Source organism: Leopardus geoffroyi, chromosome D2, assembly GCF_018350155.1.
Source record: "Leopardus geoffroyi isolate Oge1 chromosome D2, O.geoffroyi_Oge1_pat1.0, whole genome shotgun sequence".
In the NCBI taxonomy this organism is placed as follows: Eukaryota; Metazoa; Chordata; class Mammalia; order Carnivora; family Felidae; genus Leopardus; species Leopardus geoffroyi.
This window is the reverse complement of record NC_059334.1, coordinates 1210763-1219039: the sequence shown is the minus strand read 5'-3', so window position 1 is coordinate 1219039 and position 8277 is coordinate 1210763. Positions and strand designations below refer to the sequence as shown.

General features: G+C 41.1%; 1 long non-coding RNA gene across 1 annotated transcript; it reads left to right on the top strand.

Annotated features, from left to right (window-relative positions):
- The first annotated feature begins 1739 nt into the window (after nucleotides 1-1739).
- Nucleotides 1740-7721, top strand: LOC123577469. Its single transcript, XR_006701859.1, has 3 exons — nucleotides 1740-1820; nucleotides 5581-5732; nucleotides 7018-7721. It is a non-coding gene; the product is annotated as an uncharacterized LOC123577469 (long non-coding RNA).
- The last annotated feature ends 556 nt before the right edge of the window (nucleotides 7722-8277 follow it).

Genomic DNA, 8277 nt, shown 5'->3' with positions numbered 1-8277 from the left:
ATGGTATGAGGATCAAACTTTAAATATGAATAAATAAACTTCAAAATTAAGGAGTGGGAAAAGATATTCCATGCAACTAGTGAGCAAAGAAAACTCTTGTAGCTTAGTGATTGATGTTAAAGGAGACCTGAAGACAAAAATCACCAAAATAGATACAGAAATATATAAGATAAATATAAAAGGTACAACCTATCAGGAATAGACAGTGGTTTTAAACCCCTACGTATACAACAGCATGGCCTAAAATATATTTTATATATTTCCTTGACCAAGAAAATAAGTACTAAACCAAGAAAAAGTACTAAACCAAGAAAAAGTACTATGGAAGATTTAATAAACCTTTCAGTGAAATATGGAACAAGCAGAAATAGTGAAGAAATTAAAAAATTGAAACACAATTAACAAATTTCCTCTTTTGTTTCGGCTTTTCAGGAAGTTTGAAATGACATGAACTTTAAAAAATCCTGCTTGTTCCGTGAGTGTTTGGATCTGTGGTTTGCTGCCTGACATTAATTTTAGAAAATTCCCAGCCATTATACCTTCAAATATTCCTCCTACCCTATAGTGACTCTCTTCTGGGATTTCGATTATTTACATGTTTGAAGATTTCATATCTATCATTCCACAGGTCTTGAGTACTCCATTGTTGTTGGTTTCCTCACTCATTTTTCATCTTGTATTTTAGTGTGGGTAATTTCTATTGACCTACCTTCAAGTTTCTGATTCCTTTCTTGGCCTTGTTGAGTTTACTGAACAGCCCAGCAAAGACACGTTTGATCTGTTACTGTCTGCCAATAGTTTTCATGCCTGGAATGGGTGCATCTTCCTCTGCTGGTGATGTTAGTGCTGGGGTGTGGGAGTGGGGAGTTGTCTGAATTAATCCAGTTTCAAGTTGGACTGTGTGGGGCACCTGGGTGGCTCAGTTAATTAGGCGTCTGACTTCAGCTCAGGTCATGATCTCACCGTTTGTGAGTTCGAGCCGTGCATCGGGCTCTGTGCTGACAGCTCAGAGCCTGGAGCCTGTTTCAGATTCTGTGCCTCCCTCTCTCTCTGCTCCTCCCCTGCTCATGCTCTGTCTCTCTCTCTCTCTCTCAAAAATAAATAAATATTAAAAAAATAAAAATAAAAAAGAAACAAAACAGATGGGCATAGGGGAAGGGATGGAAAAATAAGATAGAGAGAGAGAGAGAGAGAGAGAGAGAGAGAGAGAGACAAACCATAAAAGACTCTTAAATACAGAGAACAAACTGAGGGCTGATGGAGAGGTGTTGGGTGGGGGGATGGGCTAAATGGGGGATGGGCATGAAGGAGACACTTGTTGTGATGAGCACTGGGTGTTATATGTAAGTGATGAACCACTAAATTCCATTTGGAAATCGTTATTACACAATATGTTAACTAACTTGGATTAAATGAATAAATAAATAGAGAAAAAATAAAAGCATACTTTAAAGGAAGATAGTGTGAGTGTGCAGGATTTATTTGGAGGTAGCTCATAAGTACAAATCGGTGATGAAGATCATGACCACGACCATGATCAGGACGTCATTACTCTGTTTACCTTTTGTCACTTTCCCTGCTCTGTACTAAGTGCTTTACATAGATGAATCTATTTCATTTTCAAGTCTATAATTATTTCCATTGAGCAGAAGAAGGAAATGAATCATGGAGAACTTAGGTAACTTGGCCAAGGTCACACAGCTGGCAGGTGATGCGATCTGAAGCCAGAAGAGACCGGGAACCACAACGCGTCAGGAACAGTGAAGAAGGTCGGGACGATGAAAAGATAATTTCCCGGAAGATGGTAAATCGATATCAAGGTAAGCAGTCTGGCTTGGGGAGATATAACACCCTGATAAACGAGGACTAGCCCTGGACTTCCTTTTAGATATTTTTTTGCCAAGCCTGAGAACCTCACTACTTAGGTATATACAACCTTAGGCAACTCATTCATCCACATTTGCCCTTTTCTTTCATATTTGAAATGAGTTAGTTTGATATAATGATCACTAAATTATCCCCCGAACCTTAAATTTTGGAATTCAGAATCAGAAGCTTGCAAAAAATTCTTACCCTTTGATTTTTTTTAATTGATGGAGAATAGTGTAAGGAAATGTGGAATTATAATGAGTAAGTGTGCAAAGGATTTATTGCCCTACATCCAGAAATACATTTTTAAGGAGCCATAAAACAAATATGTTTTCCTTTCTTGGTATAGTTACGTACCAGATAGTAAATTATTACAAGGACCCAACAAAAAGCTAATTTTCTCCAAATGCACCTACACTGTGACTTTAAAAAAAAGTCACAGCTGACGTTAATTAGTTCAGAACTACTAAAGCATGAGTTGAAATTTGGCTAATGATGATGCATTTTATTTAATTCAGCTATTCCAAGGTTAATTTACAATCATCTCTTTTAAACACAAGTGGTGTTTTGCTGGATTCTTCTAGGGAATTGCACTGAAGTCAGGAAGTCAGCACTAAACTGCTTTATGTCACCTGGGTCAGGTACTTATCTCAGAGCAGGCGTGATCAGACCAAGGGGACTGGATAACACAACTTCAAATGTTTAATATTCTATCAGTCAGCTTCTGAGGCCCTCCGAGCAGTAGAAAAACTCATTTCGGGTTGCTGACATGTTAATTCCAAGACAGCAGCTAAACCTTCTGAAAGCTGGATCTGGAAAACTCATATCTAAAGCCACTTACACTGGATTAAACTCAAAGGGAGTTTTGAAACCAGGTGGTTGCTTATTAACAATGAGAAAAAAGATGCTACTCTCTCTCTCCTTGTTGTCTTCATTTTCTTTCATGATCGATTCCTCCATATGTTGATACAATGCCATTGGCTGAAAAAATGCTCAAGAAAAGCAAACTCTGATATGAACTTCAGCTTTGTATCTGATCTGAAAGGGGCCACTTTTGGTCTTTCTTTCATGAATTTTACGGTACAAAGAAATGCATTTTGCGTATATTGCCGTGAGACACCACAGGATACCAACATCTATTGTTCTCAACATACACCATGTGGTTTATAAAAGTTCAACTTTGTTGGGAACCTGCCCACTTCCTTTTAATTAGGCCAAGTACTTTAAATGGTCATTAAAAGGCAAAAATTTCTGTATTCTACTTTCGCTGACAATCTAAGTATAATTTTCAGGAGAATGGTTCAGCATGTGAAATAGTGACGGGAATGTGAGGATTAAATAGAGTCTGAGCTATCACCTACATCAAACTTCTATTTTTTGGTAGTTAGGACCTTGGGCCAGGAGAGAAGAAATAAGCAGAACACGATGATCTAGGGATGCAATGGCAGAGATGGAACTCAGGACTGAGTCTCTGCCCTCCAAACCCAGAGATCATGTCCATCCCCTACATAATGGCTCACGTCAAAATGTCTAGAATAACACAGCAGAATTCCTAATGCAAATATCACTGGGTTAGTCATGTTGTGAACACAGAATGTGTTTTATTCACATTGACTGCTTGGCCTCCTCAACTGTGCGTTATGCCAGATCAGCCAGTCAGGTGACTACCCTCAGCCAGCCCCTAGTTCGGTAAAGCCAGAACTACTTACACAACAGGGAGGGGAATGAAGGAGACAGCTTGCTGGTAGCCATGGCAACACGTCCACATCCCTCCTGAGTCCCAGGAGTGGACTCCTGGCCATAGCCCCAGCACCGTCTGCGGTGGGCACCCAGCTCGAGCTTACCTTGCAGCCACTGGGTTAAGGCATCTTTGGAGCATTTGTCAAACTGATACATGGCACGAAGACTGAGGAGTCCTCGGAGAATACGCTAAGGCTCAGGAAGGGACTCTCCTTGTTTGAGAGGCTTCATTTATCTTTCAATTTATGTGGATGTTCAACAAGCATTTACTAAGCACCTACTATGTGCCAGGCACTTCCCAAAGAACTGGGGATGCTGTGGAAAAGAAATGCCTCTGTTCTTCTGGGTGATGGACAAGGCTCTTTATTGTTAAAATGCTGCATACTACTCTCCTGGGGGAATCTCCTACAAAACTAGCTTATGCTCAGTACCCGGGGTTATGCGGCTTACTGAGAGTCCATTAGAATGCACAGTAGATAAAAACTTGGTTACAAATATGTCTCTGTTTAGGGAAAAACAAGGTGACGAGGGGTTAGGATGATTGTAGTCAGAAGAACAATATCAGTTTCCAGTATTTTCTTCCTTTCTTTTTTTTTCCAAAGATGAGAAAAGTATCTGAATCGATCGAACAATATTTGAATATTGCATTTGGTTGATGTGTCTCCCCTAAACCAGCACAGTTATGGACTTATATTTGACAAACACTACATCAGCCGTACTCTGAAGTCCCTTCACTGTGGATTTGTTGGTGGCACATTCAGGGGGTTATTTAACATGCTCCCTTCCACCCCCTGCCCTGCATTTTCTGTGAACTAGATGTTAGATGAGGTGGCTTAGATTTAATTAATACCAATTTTCTGGCAACACATGAAAATCTCCAGAGAAGTTATTTATTTTAATAATAAAGAAACTTGCTCATTTCCAAGGCATTATTCATGAAGCCTAGACAATAAATATATATTTATGACTGTTTCTCATGCAGCTCAGCTCTTACTAAGCTTTTTCCCCCTGAAGATAATGCTGGCGGTTATAGTTTTTTAATATTAGGTATCCCGTCCAATGGAAAAACTTCTAACACAAACAAAACTGGAGTAAATAGACAACAAACCCTTATATACCCATTACCAAGTGACCAAAAAAATCCAGTCTTGTTTTATATTTCTAAAGTGGATTGTCTTGAAGTAAATTCTACAAATCCTAACAAGTTTCTCTTGAATATGTATGTGCTTATTTTTAAAAGAAAAGGCCCACTTCAAAAACATAAATTCAATAATATTTTAAAACTAAAGATAAAATATAAGTGATTAATACCATGAGATATGCTGCCTGAGTTCAGATTTTCCCAGTTGTGTCCAAAGAAATTTCATGCACCAACATCTGTTGATGAAATTCTGTTTTAACTTATTTGTTAAAGATCCCGGATCATCTCTCCTGTAGTGTCCCTATGTTCTGGATTTTGTCTATTACATCCCTGCAAGGAATCATTTATATGTTCTCCCAACTTTGCATTTTCTCTAAACTGGAAGTTACACTTTGTTCCTTTCTACTTTTCTCCCTTCCTTCCTCCCTCCCTCCTTCCCTCCCTCTCTCCCTCCCTTCCTTGTTTCCTTCCTTCCTTCCTTCCTCCCTCCCTCCCTTCCTTCCTTCCTTCCTTCCTGCCTCCCTTCCTTCCCCCTCCCTCTCTCCCTCCCTCTTTCTTCCCCCCCTCCCTTCCTTTCTTCCTTCCTTCCTTCCTTCCTTCCTTCCTTCCTTCCTTCCTTCCTTCTTGATATACTGTGTCATTCTGATCCTGTATGTATCAATCAAGAGGTTAAGTATTATGTGTGTTTCATTTTTGTGATGCTAGGGCCCACTGAAGATGATTAGCTAGTTTCATTATTTCACTAGACATTGAAAATAGATTTGATTCTAATTCTATTCATGCTAGTTTTATCCCAGCGGCAGAGAAAATTGCATGCGTATCTCCCACAGGGTGTGCTCAGACTATAGCACCAATACCGACCAGAAAGGCTGGCCCTTGCCCTTCTCATGCTGTCAGGAAAAGTCACCACAGGCCCCCGGGACCTTGCTCAAGCCTATCCTTCACGGATGCCATCAGAACGTCGGGCAGTCGTTAATATGTAGTTAAGTACTGAGTAGGACCCAAGCTCTCTGCTAGGTTGTCAGAATGCAGCAAGCAATCAGAGAGACAAAGTTCCTGCCCTCACGCACCCCATATCCTATTAAGCGATTCCTGAAAAGGGGAAGGTAAATAACTTTCAGTCCATTAAACACGGAGAGAAAATGTTGAGTTACTGATCAGCTTTACAAAAGGTGATCTTGTCTTCCAAGATATGTTCTTGGACCTTGTCTTGGTTGCCCAAATCTATCTGAAGTATCATGGGATCAGAATGGAAAATCTGGTGTTGGTTTGGAACAAGGCTAGACAGAAGGGCAGTAGCTGGTCTGGGTTTAGGATTAAAGCAGGACGTGTGGATGGATCAGTTATTTGTACCCGACTTTGATTGCTCACATCCACCAGCTATGCTTACGATTTTAGGAGCAGCGATACTCTCACACACCTTTCCAAAACTCCAGAATTCTAATAAACATAATTAGATGGTAGATAAATAATGATTTAAGCCAGTAAGCTCTACTAGATCTAGTTATAACAGCAAAGCATATAAAATAACTAGGTATGCTTTCGAAAAAAGTGTGTGTGCATGCACATGTGTGCATGCATGTATGTGCACTTGCTTGTGTGTGTGTGTGTGTGTGTGTGTGTGTGTGTGTATGCATGCACAATGCTTGCAAGTAGGAGGACCCTCTCCCCCACACCAAAAACAGAAGTCAGGCCTTCTTTTCACTCCTTGCCCATCACTCAAAACCACTCAACCCTCCCAGAATCCATACACTGAGGGCAGGAAAAGGGCAGGTTGGGAAGTGAAGTGAAGACTTCCGAGTTTATTTTTAAGAGTCAAAATGTTATCAGAGGGCCTTGAAAAATAATTGGGAAACTTCTTCTCATAACTCAGGTACTTGAAGCTCCATAAATGCATGAGTCAGGGTTCTCCAGAAATACCAAACCAACAGGATGAATACAAGCGCAGACATGTGGAAGAGGGTGGTTATTATAAGATTGAGTCCGGCGGTTATGGAGACTGAGAAGGGCACACTCCGCCCTCTGTGAGCTGGAGAGCGGGGAAGCCAGGTGCATTCAACCCCCGTCCAAAGGCCTGAGAACTGGGGGTGTGTGGGGAGAGTGGAAGCCCCCGGCCGAGTTCAAAAGCCTCAATTAGGAAGCCTGGTGTCCAGGAGCCGGAAGGATGCACGACTTATCAGGCAAAGGAAGAAGTCACCAGCCTCTGCCTTCCCGTTCTATTCGAGCCATCCACAGATTGGCTGATGGCTTGCTAATGTCTCTTCCAGACACACCCTCACGCACACGCACAAGCCACGGTCTACCAGCTGTCTGAACATTCCTCAGCACAACCAAGTCAACACACGAAATTAACCATCACAGTAAGTATTCAGTCAGGAGATATTGGCTCTTTTTTCTGCTGGAGAGAGAAAATTCTTCCATTAATCTGTGGTAATGACACATTAATACGTGTTAATATGTGTTAATGACCAAATATGAAATATCTTCTTTTTATTATTAGTTTATACAAGACAGTGAGTAAGAGCAGAGGTTTGGTTTCATAAAAGCCTTTTCTGTTTGACCGTATGGTTCCAGGCGTATAATTTAGCAATTGTAGTTCCAGACATTTCATAAACATTCGGAGCACCTGCCCAACCTTGAGGGTCCCGGGTGAGTGAGAGTCCCTCGCTTACACCACGCCAACATGTCCCTGCCGTGAGGAACGAACTCGCACAGAGGAGCCAGTCCCGGAGAAAGTGACTTATGTGGGGAGCCCACCTTGGGGCCTCTGGAGGAGCCCAGAAACTCTGCACAGCACCTCCCTGTGCCTAAAACGCCCGCAGACGAATTAGCACAACCACGCCCATCTGCATATGGTAATGCTGACTCACACCCGGCAGCTGCAAGATAAGAGAATTCTGGAAGTTTCCTCAGTCTTTATGCCTCTGATATTTACTGCTTTAACTCCTGACATCCAAAATATAAAACTCATCTGCAGGGACTTATTATGATTATTTTTTATTAAAGGAAAACTAGCTAACCATTTAGTTCCGTGGATTACTTTTCCTTTCTTTTGTTTTTTTCTGAGGTTTAAGAACACCACTGACTGTTGCTATAGTGATTAGTCCCTGATTAGGAACATTATCTACAATACACCTTTGGGTGTGTGCGGCCCTCAAATAGCCCTGAACGTCTCCTAATAAGAAACATAAAGAATAAATCTCTCTTCTGTCTTCAAAATAGTCAATGAGAGAAATACAGCATTTGGACTATAGTGTTACAAATAAGACAACAGGCCCACAGTAGAGTCACTTATGCTAAACCCAAGACCTTATTTTGGTTTTGGCTGTCCCAGAAATCGGATTTTAAATTGCTTGACCAGCACTGGGTGACACGTCTGCCATGCCCTATTAGGAGAGTGACCCTGCAATAACGAAGCTGCTTTTCATTTCATTTGATTGTTTTGCCTAGTATAATTTCCTTGTTTCTGTTCCTGTCTGTCTATAAAACTCTTTCTTTTGTACAGCTCCTCGAAGCTCCTTTCTAGC